The sequence below is a fragment of the Neovison vison genome, chromosome 9 (genome assembly GCF_020171115.1).
Source record: "Neovison vison isolate M4711 chromosome 9, ASM_NN_V1, whole genome shotgun sequence".
NCBI classification, from domain to species: domain Eukaryota; kingdom Metazoa; phylum Chordata; class Mammalia; order Carnivora; family Mustelidae; genus Neogale; species Neogale vison.
The window spans coordinates 34,241,488-34,255,877 of NC_058099.1; the positions used below are offsets into that span (position 1 = coordinate 34,241,488).

Sequence of the window (14,390 nt, forward strand, 5' to 3'; positions counted from 1 at the left end):
AAGCTGGGAACGGGCCTTAATAAAGGGTAGGGGGACAGAGAAAAGATCTTACAGGTTTGCAGAGAAAAAGTAGATTTGACACAAAGGATTATGGCTCAAAATGGCAATAGATATTTCAGATTGCCTCAGTGGAAGCCAGAACATGATGGAATAGTAATATGTTCAATATTTTCATTGGAAGAAATTGTGGTTAAACTGGTGATCAATATAGGCAAAATAAGTCAATGAAAAGAATAAGTTAACTGTTAACTCCAGGGAAAACAAAATATTATTGGGAGGGGGAGGTAGTATTCTATGGCTCTTTTGACAACAGATTTATAGTCATAAGCAGGCGAATAATGAATATTGATCTAATCAGAATTACAAACAACTGTACTGAGAGGCTGATGAAGGAGGCAGGGAGAGGTATGTGCATGTTCTGTGGGGGATGTGTCTAAGGGCAGGGGGTTGGAGAGAGACAAAATCCTCCCTTTCCATGATGGGAAATCATTATATAATGACAAAAAATGAGAAATCAAGTAGTAGCAAGTAAACATGTTATTTAGAGGAAACACAGTAAATACCAAAAGGACTGAAAGCAGCAAGTCTGGGACTGAGAAAGAGGGGGTATAGGGTGAGATGGAGGGGGTGGGGCAGGTAGGGTATGGGAGGGGCTTCAAGGAATTGCTAATTTTCCTAATAAACCATGTAGAATTTTTGTACTCTGAAAATTATGTGCATGTATAACTTTAGTAAAAACTAAATTTTAAAGCCCCTTGTGATTAACAGCCTCATATGTATATCTTTAAGATATCTTCATTTCTTCCCTTGGGAGAGATTCCAGAAGTGGGGCTGCTGGGTTAACGGGCATGCATGGACTTAAGATCTTATCCACAGCCCTAAACATGATGGGAAATCATTATATAATGACAATGCGTATCATCTCCTTTATATTGTTTTCTGAAGGGTAATGGTCTCTATTTTCCAGGTTTTGCAAACACCATTATCAATTTTCAGATCTCTGTCCACTTAGTGGTTAAAAAAAAAAAAGGGTAGCATACTGGAATTTCAATTTGCATTTCTTTGACTACCAAATAGTTTTATATTTAACATATTTAACCATTTTTAGTTCTTCTTTAATTTCCTGTTACAGTTCTTTGTCCATTTTTATCTTGGAGTGTTCATCTTTTTCACTATTGATTTGTAAGGGTTCTTAAAATAGTGAGCCTACTAATTCTTTATCACACATATTACAAATATCCGCTCCCCCTTCTGTAGGTTCTTCTGCTTTTAATTTTCTTTTTTGATGTGAGGGAGTTTTCATTTTTATGTAATTAAGTCTCTCTTTTATGCTTTTTGCCTTTGGGATCACGGCTGGACAGTCCTCACTCATCCTTGGGCTATGACAAATACAGCATTTCGTATAAGTTCATCCAGTATTCATATATAATATTTCATTGTCTTTAAGTTTTTCACATTTTAAATCTCTGACACTGGGACATCTTTATAATCACTGGTGCTCAGGCGCAGTCGCTGCCTGCCAGCCAAATGTGCAGAGAGGACCAGTGACTTGTAAAACAGTCCTGGAGACGAGAGGGAGCAGTCTTAGCTGTATTATCACCCGTGTCCTTTTCCTGTCGGGCGCAGAACAACATGGTACCTCCCAGGCCCCCTCACAGGTAGGTATGGCCTGTGACCGGGTGCTGGCCATTGGATTTTGGGTGAAAGTGATGTATTGGGCTTCCCTGCCGGACCCATAAGACTTCCCATGGGATTCCTTTCTCTCTTTCTTTTGTCTTCGGACAGACGATGTAGCAGGGGTTCGAGGCAATGGGAGAGCCAGAGGCAGAGAGAGTTTCAATCACCAAAAGGCAACATAGGAGGTGCCCACTGACCAGGAATGCTCATCCTCCTTTTTGTGAATAAGTAATAAACTGCTATTGTGGGAAGCCTTTAAGATTTGGGTGTTTGTTTGTTATAGCAACTAGCATTGCTGACACCTAACTGACAACATTTGTCTTAATTCTGACTTGATTCTGAATCCCTCCAGACTAGAGCTTTGTGTCTTATCATGAGTACAAGTGTGATATTAGCTCTTGATTTTCGATAAATGCACTTTATCTTGTTGTTGTTGTTTTTTTTTAAGATTTTATTTATTTATTTGACAGAGAGAGAGAGATCACAAGTAGGCAGAGAGGCAGGCAGAGAGAGAGGGGGAAGCAGGCTCCCCACTGAACAGAGAGCCCGATGCAGGGCTTGATCCCAGGACCCTGAGACCATGACCTGAGACAAAGGCAGAGGCTTAACCCATTGAGCCACCCAGGCGCCCCTTCTTTTTTTTTTTTTTAAATCAAGGCTTGGCACTGGAATTATTCTAAGTGTTTAAAATTAATTGAAAAAACTTTGTTTTTCCTGAGCTCTGGGAAAACATGGACATGAACTGTTACAAGAAACTCCGACAAGATTCGTCCTGAGAACCACCTGCAAGAGAAGTGCTCCAATAAGCTTTCATTTCTTTTTCAAATTAATTTTTGAAGACTTTTTTTTTTTAACAGTTTTAGGTTTACAACAAAATGGAGAGGAAGGTAGAGTTCCCATATGCCTTTTGCCTCCACATGTACAACCCTTCCCAACAACACTCACACCATGGTTCGCTCTCCACCGAGGACAGACCGGCGCTGCCACGTCATCGTCACCCGGAGTCCGTACTGCCCGCCAGGCTCCTCTCTTCTCTTGCACATTCTCTGGGTCCGGACCAATGAATCATGACACGCGTCTACCATGACAGTGCCTCCAGAGTAGCTTCATGGCCAGACAAGTCCTCGTGCTCTGCCTATTCACCCCTCCCCGCCCCACCCCCACCACCGCTCCTCTTTCTACTGTCTCCATAGTTGTGCCTTGACCAGAAGGTCAGAGTGTTGGAATCGTGCGGGATGTAGCCTCTCGGACTGGCTTCTTTCGCTTCCTGACCTGCACTCAAGTTTCCCCCACGTCTGTCCGTGGCTTGATCGCTCATTTCTTTCTAGTGCTGAACACCATTCCCTTGTCTGGATGGGCCACGGTTGACTCACCCAGTCACCTCCTCCAGGACCTCTGGGTGGCTTTCAGATTGGAGCAGTTGTGAATAAAGCTGCTAGAAACATCCGGGTGTAGCTTTTTGTGTGGACGTCTGTGTCCACCTCCTCCGGGTCAAGGGCAAGGAGCTCGAATGCAGGACTGCATGGTGAGACCATGTTTGGTTTTGGAAGAAACCGCCGAACTGCCTTCCAAAGCAGCTGCTGCATTCTGTGCTCCCACCAGCAGTGTGAGGGTTCCCGCCGCCCCACGTCCTCAACAACATTTGCTGTGGTCAGTGCTCCAGATTGGGGCCATGTTAATAGGTGTGTAAGGGTATCTTATTGTCTGAATTTGCATTTCCCTCATGACATATGGTGTGGAGTGTCTTTTCACGGGCTTATTTGCCATCTGTGTATCTCCTTTGGTGAGGTGTCTGTTAAGGTCTTTAGGCCATTTTTTCATTGGATTGTTTTCTTATTGCTGAGTTTCAAGAGTGCTTTGGGTATTTTGGATATAATTCCTTTATCAGAGAGGTCTTTGCAAATATTTTCTCCCAGTCAGTGGCTGGTTTTGTCATTTTAAAGTGCTCCTTGGGACACCTGGGTGGTGTAGTCAGTTAAGCATCTGTCTCAGCTCAGGTCATAATCCTAGGGTCCTGGGATGAAGACCTGCATTGGGCTGCCTGTTCAGCGGGGAGCCTGGTTCTCCCTCTTGCCCCTCCCCCCCCCTCATGTGCACACACACTCTCTCTCTAATAATGAAAAAAAAAAACTTAAATAAATAAATAAAAACAAAGTGTTCCATGGATCAAATAAGAGGACTCCAATCACCCATGGGGCTCTAACAGCCCGGAGAAGGTGGGGAAAGGAATACCTGCTTTCTCTTCCTACGCTGTGTTCAGAGGGCACCAGTCCTCCTGAGCTGGAATGGGCAGGGCTGTCCGGGGTACATCTCAAGGGCCACTGCTGGTGATTTTCTCATGCATTGTAGAGGCCTTAGGGATAGACCTGGCAATGTCTCGGTTACAAACTTTTCCTGTCTGGTCTTTTGGAAGAGGTCTTTCTGACTTTCTGTGCTGGATGTGTGGTTTTGTTTGCAAGTTTCCTTGAGAGAACCACTTGTCTCCAACTCAGTGAGGCTGTCCATGGTGAAGGCTCTGTCCTCTGACTCTGGCCCTCTGAGGTAGATGATCTCAAGGATGGCTCTGCCTTGCCTCCTCAGCACCGTGATTGGTTTAGGAGTGGACATGTGACCTCAAGTAGCCAATCAGTATCTTTTTCTGGGATTATTCTATAGTCCCTGGGACAAAGTGGGGTTCCTCCAAGAGATTGGGAGAGACAGGGCCCTACAGCACCACCTGATCCCCCACATCAAGTCTTGCCTTGTTGCACGCAGACTCCTACTTTTCAGAAGGCACTGGATTCCTTGATAGGCCTGAGTGAGTTAACGATCTCTCACTTTCAATTAAGAGTCCTTCAAGACTGACTCAGGTTTATGGTACACAACTGTAGGGGGTGCCCTTGATTTCTACAATACACAGTCTGTCCAGCTGAATGCAGTAATGATGTTCACTCATCACTTCCTCTCAGAAGCCCTCCTTGATTTCGCCAGGCAGAGTTAGTCACTCCCTCCTTTAAGCTTCCAGGTATATTGTAAAAAATATACACTGTGGAGCTCTATACTGCACTTTACATACATACACATCTGCCTGTTCAGGGTAGGAACTAGATCTGATTTATCTCTGTTTACTTAGTGACCCAACCAAGAAAGTGCTTAAGTGTTTATTAAGTGAGTTACACTTACATCTCACTAGAACAGAAAAATGGGAAATCCCATCTAGTCTGTTAAAAGAAAATTCCCCTTGGGATATTTGAGTGATTCAGTTGGTTAAGCATCTGCCTTCAGCTCACATCATGATCCCAGGGTCCTGGGATGGAGTCCCATGGGCTCCCTGCTCAGCGGGGGGGTCTGCCTCCTCCTCTCCCCCTGCCCATGCTTTCTCTTTCTCTCACTCACTCTCTCTCTTTGAAATTAATAAAATATTTAAAAAGAAGAAGAAGAATATTTTGCTTCTAACACCCACAGAAAAGTATTGTAGATCAAGGAAGGGCTGACAAACTTTTTCTATAAAGATCCAGAGCGTAAATATTTTAGCCTTTAAGGCCACATAGTCTCCATCACAACTACTCTGCCATTGTAGCACAGAAGTGCCACAGACAATGTGTAAATGAATGAATTTGAATGTGTTTCAATAAAACTTTATAGATACTGTAATCTTATATAATATTCCTGTGTCACAAAATATTATTTTTTATTGTCTCCAGCCATTTCAAAATGTAAAACTCATTCTTAGCCCTCAAGCCATACAAAAACAGGTACCTGACAGGATTTGGACAGGCCTGAGTTTGCTGATTCCTGGTGTAGACAGTTACTGGACATCTCCATCTGCAGGGCACACTGGGAGGGAGTTGGCACCTCTCCCCTGTATGTCCTGGAGCCAGAATGGCTATCACCTCCCCTTGCTATGTGGATTAGAGATTTGGGGCAACCTCTGTGTGATTCACAGGCTGACAGTGAGGGCCAAGGTAGGGCAGGAAGGTCCTTGGGTGAACACAGCACCACCTCCTTACTATAAACCCAGGGACCAGAGGCGACTTAAGCCTGCCACTGGCCCAAGGACAAATACACTGGGGAGTCTGGGTCTCATGGGGCTAGGTTTACTGTCCTCTGGGAGGCTTCACCAAACCACCCAGATGTGGCAAGAGGTTTCCTTCCTTCCTCCCTCCCTCCCTTCTTTCCTTCCTTCCTTCCTCTCTCTCTCTCTATTTTTAAGTAGGCTTCATGCATGTTATGGAGCATAACATGGGGCTTGCACTTATGCTCCTGAGATCAAGAGTTGGATGCTTAACCCACTGAGCTACCCAGGTGACCCAATGAGGTTTATTTCTTAAAGCCATACCCCTCCAGGTGCTGGTTTCACATTCATGTACCCTCACCCATGTGACTCTCAGCTGCACCCGCCTCCCCTCATTCCACATTCTACCAAGCTGCAACAGTGTGACGGTGGCCCTCCCCAGTCACCAGTGAGGCCCCGGTCTCTGCGACATGCTGTGGGCCTCGCGTTCCAGGTCTTTCCCAGCCCCCTGCAAACGCTGCTCTTGGAGCAGCTTTTGTACCTTTGTACAGAAGGCTCCAAATGTGTCTTCCTCATCTGCAGAAGAAAACGGACGTGCATTTGAAAAAAAAAAAAAAGGAATAAATACATATTTAAAGATTTAGCTTAGGGCACCTGGGTGGCTCAGTTGGTTAAGCAACTGCCTTTGGCTCGGGTCATGATCCCAGAGTCCTAGGATGGAGTTCCGCATCAGGCTCCCAGGTCTGTGGGGAGTCTGCTTCTCCCTCTGACCTTCTCTGACCATGCTCTCTCTCACTGTCCCTCTCTCAAATAAATAAATAACATTCTTTAAAAAAAAAAGATTTAGCTTAAGTTGCTGGGCAAATATTCATTTTCTTAAAATGTTAATACATAATTCACTGATAACAAAATTGGGTAGAACATTCTAAAAATAATGCAGTACCTTATTACATGAGGTAATATAGCTATGTCAAAAGAGGTTTCACTGTTCCCAAAACTGACAAGTCTGCAAAAACAGAAAAGGGCAGGGACTTTGTCAAGCCACTGCGTAGGGATCTGGGGTTGGGCTCCCTGACCCACCCCACTGTGGCAGGGCGTGAAAGTGAAGCCTGCCTCCTACAACTCAGCAACTTGACAGTGGGTTTTCGAGAGTTGGTTTTCGAGAGCCTTCCAGTGTCCACCCCAGCCTGGCCAGCACACCCCTTCGCCACTACCAATTCCAAAGGAAGAAAGAAAGAAAAGAAAAAACCTATCATATATATCCTTTCGTTAGATTATAAAAGAGAAAACTTGCAGAGACTTCATGAACTCATCCCTTCTACTGGTAATGGACAGACCCTGGGCTAGAAAGGAGGGGAAGCTGCCTAGCTCTGTCCTCCAGGAAGCCTGGGGTGTTTGGGGAAAGAAGATCTAGACACAACATTCCCCTAACAACTGCAGAAAGAAGTAAGCATTTCGAAGTGGGGAGTGGTCTCAGAGGACAGGGAGGTAGTCTGACATTGGCTGGGAGATGGGCCTTCACAGTGCCGATAAGGGAGGAACAGGGCAGAGAACTGACGGGCCATCCACAGGAAAGAGCTAGGGTTTGTTCTGGCTGAAACAGGACCCAAGAAGGGCGCGGTGACCTGGGAGGCTGGAGGGGCTGGCTGGGAGAGGGGGTCTTGGGAGCAGAGGAAAGCAGCTTGGCTCTGGCCACCATGCCCAGATAGCCAGCTGCAGGTTCTGGGTCCCACTGTAGGCCCTCCCTTTTATTATTCATCTCTCTTGTGAATTCAGGTGGGGAAAGGTCTGCTGAGAGTCATGCCAGAATTCACAGGAGAAAGATTCTGTAATTTCTTTTAGCTCTGTGACTCTGGACAAAGTAGTCAGTATTAATGCAGTTGACCATGACGTCTTCTGTGTGCGCGACTGACAGACCAAATTACCTTTCCTTATCTCCTGGGGAGAAAAAAGGACCATTTATTTGACATATTTCATAATCATTTCACCTGCTTGCCCCCTACAGAGAGCACCGGTGACCTGGCTTCCTCCCTCCCGTGCGATGCAGGAAGCATGTCGGCTAATAAAACCCAGGTTCTAAAGAATGTTTTTAATCTTGGAATAGTGAGCGTGATTTTCAATTGTATTTTTAATTCTCTATCTACTTTTTTAAAGCCCACGTTTCCATTCTCTCTAGTTCTCATCTTAGTTTATCAGAGCTGGGAGGAAGCTGGGACAGAGGCTCCTATCTCCTTGGCATTTGCCACGTGGAGAAGGGAGTGGGGCGCAGGCTCCGTGCCCTTGGTGCCCACTGGACACGGTTCTCTAGGTAGTGGTGTGGAAATCCCCAGCTTGGGCAACTAGAAGGCCCCCCAAAACATTTTCTCAGTTGTGGTAAAATACACACAACAGAAAATTTACCATTTTAACTATTTTTAGGGGTAGAGTTCAGTGGCGTTAATTACTTTCATATTATTGTGAAACCATCACCGGCATCCATCTCCAGGACTCTTAACATCTTGCAAAATTGAAATTCTATACCCATTAAACAGTAATTCTCTACTAATCCTTCTCTTGAGCCGTGGCAACCGCCCTCCTGCTTTCTGTCTTTATGAATTTAACTACTCTAGGTAACTTCATATAAGTGGAATCATACAGTATTTGTCTTTGGGTGACTGGCTTATCTTACTTAGCATAATGTTCTCAAGGTTCATCCAAGTTATAATATGTGTCAGAATTCCCTTCCTTTTTGAGACTGAATAGTATTCCATTGTGTGTATCTGTACTACATTTCATTTATCCATTCATCCATGGGGGATGCTGGGGTTAATTCCATATTCTGGCTATTGTGGATAATACTGCTATGAATAGAAATAACCCTTTGAGTCGATGATTTCAACTTTTTTGGGTCTTCTGCCACTCCTCAGGCGGGAGGCCAAGCCAGGCAACCCATGAGAGTTTAAGAAAATAACACTCCCCCAGTATCCTGGGCCCTCTTGGCACTTTAGGGCTTGTCCAACAGAAGGGAAAATCAGCTGGGTGGTGGTGTACATCCACCTGCCAGGTTCTGTACGTGGCCTCTCAGGGCTTCCATTGTGGATTTCAAGTCAGTGTTTCCTGGGGCTCTTGAGACCCTGGCTCTGGACTCTGCTCTTGGAAGCTGGCAAGGGCTACATTTGCACATCACATAGAATAATGAGCATCGGGGACCTTCCCTGCAGTGGGTCATTTAACTCTTACTTTAACCCTGAGAGGTAGGTGTGATCATTTTCCCATTTTACAGAGGAGAACACTGGAGCTCAAGTGAAATGAGGGCCTAAGGTCCCCAGCGACAAAGTGGCAAGACTCAGACTCAAGCCCTGCTCTGGCTGCATTCTTCCCATTCCTTTCCGCTGCCTCTGTGTTGTTGAGGGGCATTCACGAGAGAAGCGACCTTCACACCATAGGAAGGAGTGTGTCGGGGCAGAGATAGGGGAGACTTAGTTTGTCCAAAGAACTTGGAGGCCACATTTTAGCAGGACCTTTTGAAGAAAAGGTTGATGTTGGAAGGTGGAGAAGGTGGAGAGAACTGTGTGAAGAATTCCTCGGACAGACGCAAAGAATGGTGATAGATTTTACGTATGGTAGGGGTTTGTGTTTAAGACTAAGTTAATCGATTTTGAGATTAAGTTAATAGATTTGAAAGGTTTACAAAATGGATAATTTTCTACAGAAATAAATATTTATAATATTGACTCAAAAAGATGTGGAAAGCATAAAGATGCCATTAAAGATGTTGGAAAGCTTTCACTTTCTGCATTGTGTATTTCTGTAATTAAACTGTAGAATGAACATATTTACTTTTGGAACCTGAAAAACAAATATATAAAAATTAAATAAATATATTATTATGGAAAATATGTATGATATATTTTTAAGTATAAAAAAAACAGAATTGCAAACTGGTAAAATGGGGACAACGGGACCATTTATGTAAGTAAATGTGTGAACCCAAGCGCATATTTGAAAGGATATTACACCAAAATTCTATCGATATTCATCCCTAAGAAGTAGAATTTTGTATGACTTTCTTTTCCTATTATTTACATTTTACCACTAAGAGAAAGAGAATAATTGGAAGAGAAAACCTAGATGAACTTGGATATTGTGATGCCTTTTTAGATACAACACCAGAAATATAATCCATGAAAGAAAGAATTGATAAGCAGGTCTTTATTAAAATTAGAAACTTCTGCTTTAGGGAAGACAGTAATAAGAGAATTAGAAGAGAAGCCACTGACTGGGAGAAAACATTTGCAAAAGACCTCTCTGATAAAGGAATTGTATCCAAAATATCCAAAGCACTCTTGAAACTCAGCAGTAAGAAAACAAACAATCCAATGAAAAAATGGCCCAAAGACCTTAACAGACACCTCACCAAAGGAGATACACAGATGGCAAATAAGCCTGTGAAAAGGTGCTCCACACCATATGTCATGAGGGAAATGCAAATTCAGACAATAAGATACCCTTACACACCTATTAACATGGCCCCAATCTGGAGCACTGACCACAGCAAATGCTGGCCAGGACGTGGGGCGGCGGGAACCCTCACACTACTGGTGGGAGCGCAGAATGCGGCAGCCGCTTTGGAAGGCAGTTCAGCGGTTTCTTCCAAAACCAAACATGGTCTCACCATGCAGTCCTGCATTCGAGCTCCTTGCCCTTGACCCGGAGGAGGTGGACACAGACGTCCACACAAAAAGCTACACCCGGATGTTTCTAGCAGCTTTATTCACAACTGCTCCAATCTGAAAGCCACCCAGAGGTCCTGGAGGAGGTGACTGGGTGAGTCAACCGTGGCCCATCCAGACAAGGGAATGGTGTTCAGCACTAGAAAGAAATGAGCGATCAAGCCACGGACAGACGTGGGGGAAACTTGAGTGCAGGTCAGGAAGCGAAAGAAGCCAGTCTGAGAGGCTACATCCCGCACGATTCCAACACTCTGACCTTCTGGTCAAGGCACAACTATGGAGACAGTAGAAAGAGGAGCGGTGGTGGGGGTGGGGCGGGGAGGGGTGAATAGGCAGAGCACGAGGACTTGTCTGGCCATGAAGCTACTCTGGAGGCACTGTCATGGTAGACGCGTGTCATGATACATTGGTCTGGACCCAGAGAATGTACAAGAGAAGAGAGGAGCCTGGCGGGCAGTACGGACTCCGGGTGACGATGACGTGGCAGCGCCGGTCTGTCCTCGGTGGAGAACAAACCATTCTGGTGCAGGGCGTTGGTAGTGAGGGGGACTGTGCCTTCGTCGGAAATGGGGTATGTGGGAACTCTGTGTACGTTCCTCCCAATTTTACTAGGTTGAATCTAAAACTGAAATGAAATCTAAAATTGCTCTAATAAACTCAACTCTTTTAAAATGAGAACAAGAGCTCATGAGCTAGAACGCACACACCTTTCTTTTAAAAGCTCCTCTGCTCAGCTGCAAACCACAGGAATTAAATTTTATGGTGCATTTTACAGACAATGAACATGGAGCAAGGTCACAAATACATGTTGAGATTACAAGACAAGACACTGAACAGAGACCAGCCGTCATCGGCAGCCCTGTGATGGCTGCCTGGCCTGGAAACGCCCATCTAACATCACGCTCAGCCCCGCCAGCCGGCAACCCCCCTTACTGCCCCTTCTGCTCCGTACACACCATTTCTTAAAGGTGGGTCACTACAGGGCAGGGAGAATGATACAGGTGTGCTTTGTGTGTTTCTCGTGTATTTAAAAGTACACATAAGAAGGATGTCACAGATACCTCTGTGACATTTCGACCTGAGTGAAACTGTTTGCCAAATGCAGTTCTTTTCCAACACCCCCCACCCCCACCCCGCCACCCCAGCCATTTAGTCTAACCCTCTAGTTTTATAGATGGAAAAGTAAGGCCCAGAGATGGAAAGGGACTCTTGTAAATGGTTTCGACAGCTAGTACTTGCTCTGAGAATAGACACATTTGAATTTGGCCAGATGAAGAACATAGTAAGGTCTGCAGGTGGTGTTGCTTATATGGGGCCTGGGGAAGACTTTGGCTCCATCTTCTCATTTAAACTTCGGGGGTTTTTTAATTAAATTTTTTTTTTTAGAAATCTCTATATCCTACATGGGCCTCGAATTCACAAGCTTGTGATCAAAAGTCACATGCTCTTCCAACTGAGCCAGCCAGGTGCCCCATAACCTTGGAGCTTTTTTTTATTAAGGTTGGGAAATAGTAACACATTGATTGTTTAGGTGTTATTAGAGAAAATATTAAACAAATTGAATGTGGTACGTCCCCATGTAATGGTGCATCTATGAAAACCTCTACTGCTGTGCAGCATGGCAGCTATGAAAATGAGGAACGCGGTAGGTTGATGGCAAGCTTTGATGCTGCAGTTACTGACCTCCTTATATCCATGTCCTTGACCCTGAAATTTGTACTCCCTCTTGCTCTGACTCTGGATGCTCACAAGACTTGCTTTGACCAACAGAATGTGATGGCAGGTAAGACCCATGGTGCAGTCACCCTTGCTGCCCAGACAGTGGTTGCCCAGCCATCAGACATGTGAGTGAGGCTATTTTAGACCAACCAGCTGAGCCACCAGCTGGACCCAGATGCATCAACACCCCCAGTCAAGACTAACTAAGCCTGCTCAGACCTGTAGAATGGCCTGTTTGATCCACAGACTCAAGAACAATAATAAAACTTGTTTTAACCATGAATTTTGACTTGGGTTGTTATTCAGCAATAGCTAATGGGTACAAAGGTGTTACTGAGAGGGGATGGGGAAACACATGGAAAAAGTTGGATAACCATGTGCATGAAATATGATCTCTACCATGGGATATGCAGAAAATATACACAGCCCATGCCCACCCACACTTATGGAAAATTCTAAATGGAAACACACCCAGGATCTCAGGGGTGGTATTAAGGGATGTATGGGGGTAATTTTATTTTTCCCCTTTTCTCTTTTTCAAATTTCCTGTGATGGTCTTATGCTACTTATGAAAAATGACTTTTCATAAAATAAAGTGCAGTCTGGTCCCACTCAAGGCTCTCATTCTGGAGGTGGCAATGGGCCCCTCAACTTCTTTTTTGGAGGATTCTACCCTATCATTCATGCCACTATCAGAACAAGCCCCTATTGTAGTCAAAGACCACTTTGACATGGGGCAAAAAAAATCCTTTCTTCACACTTTGATGCCACAGATGAGCAAAGCCCAAACAACTGTCTTCCCCACTCCAGAATACTGGGGCACCATGAACTTCATTTGTTTTTTCCCCTGAACCATTTGCTGGACTCGCTGAGGGATGCTGAGTCTCCCACCCCATCTGCCTCTGCAGAAATTCTCTTCCCTTCTGTCTCAGCCTGTGCACATCCTCCAAACATTACAGGCTCAGCTCTAGTCCTGCCTCTTCCAGCGAGCCCCTCTGGGCTCCTCAGCTGGAGAAGACCCTCCATTCTGAGCTTCCAGAACACTTCCTTGGACCACACAAGTCTCCCCCCAACCATGTAGTATTCACACCCACATTCACCTCTTTATCCAAACTTTGAGCTCAGTGAGGACAGGGTCACCGTATGACATGACCCTGGGGATTTTGGCTTCCCCTCACTCCAGGGGCTGCAAGGCCAGGAATAAAGGAAAAATCGTACACAGAGAAATTTAGAAAATATGATTTCTAACGCTCTTGGTTTATCAATGGGGAAAGTGAGGGCAAGAGTCAAGGTGTGCCTTGTTCACACATGGTGGCAAAGACAGAACATGGACTAACATCTACTAAGTTGTGTCCAGTATTCCTCCTACTGGGCGCTCAGCTTCCAGTAAGGTCATGGACCAGGGGACATTCAAGGATCAGAGATGAAGGAGGCGCTCCCTCCCAGGGCAGACTCTGTTTCCCCAGCCAGGAGAGCACGTTCCTCACTTGCACCACCCTGGGCCTCAGACTCCTGTGGGCTGAGTGCCCCAATGAATGCGGGGCAGCATCCGTGCTGCCCTTCCAGTCCACAGCCCTGGGCCTGGACTGGCTTCGCTGTTTTGCAGTAAAGACTACCACAGCCCAGTTCCCATGGGCACTGAAAGCGTGGCAGGTGAGAACACACGTGGGTTTGACATTGAACACAGCTGCCTTGGGAGATCCACTGGAGGAGCTAAGGACACCACCTCGCCACCACTGAAATACACTTTTGTTCTATCCTATTTGTTTTGTGATTGTTGCTCTTGCTGATGCTATGACCCTCCCACCACACACACACTATCCCACTGGGATGGTCTGAGTAAGGTGAAAATGTGTCAGGATGGTGAAATCAGGAACCTTCCGGAATGATGAAGAGATAGCCTTAGTCTCTTCAAAAACTGAAGTCAGACGTTTAAAAGATTTTTGAGTATTGGAGGAACGTTCCATCTCATCTAAGAAAATGACAGAGCAGAGTAAAATTTTTATATTTTAAATTTACATTACCTCTTCAGGGTCCCTGGCTGGCTCAGTCAGAAGAGCGTGCAACTCTTGATCTCTGGGTCGTGAGTTCAAGCCCCACACTGGCTGTAGAGATTACTAGAATAAATAAATAAATAAACAAACAAACTTAAATCTATGTTACCTCTTCAAACGGGTAAAATGTCTTCAGAATTTTTTAGAAGGATACATTTGTACCTCTGTTCACAGATCATTTTCTTTGTTAGCAGGGGTGATGCACTTAGAAGCCTCAGAAAAGCAGGGAGAGAA

General features: G+C 45.1%; 1 protein-coding gene across 2 annotated transcripts in view; it reads right to left on the reverse strand.

Annotated features, from left to right (window-relative positions):
* The window catches only part of GRHPR (glyoxylate and hydroxypyruvate reductase), a 44,652-nt gene extending 30,491 nt beyond the window's left edge, over positions 1-14,161 (reverse strand). Inside the window, exon 1 of one of the 2 annotated variants that reach the window (XM_044265335.1) lies at positions 14,127-14,161. The gene's annotated coding sequence lies outside the window, so the exon portion shown is untranslated. The remainder of the gene's footprint in view (positions 1-14,126) is intronic. The other variant, XM_044265336.1, reaches the window with a different exon arrangement.
* Between the last annotated feature and the right edge of the window lie 229 nt (positions 14,162-14,390).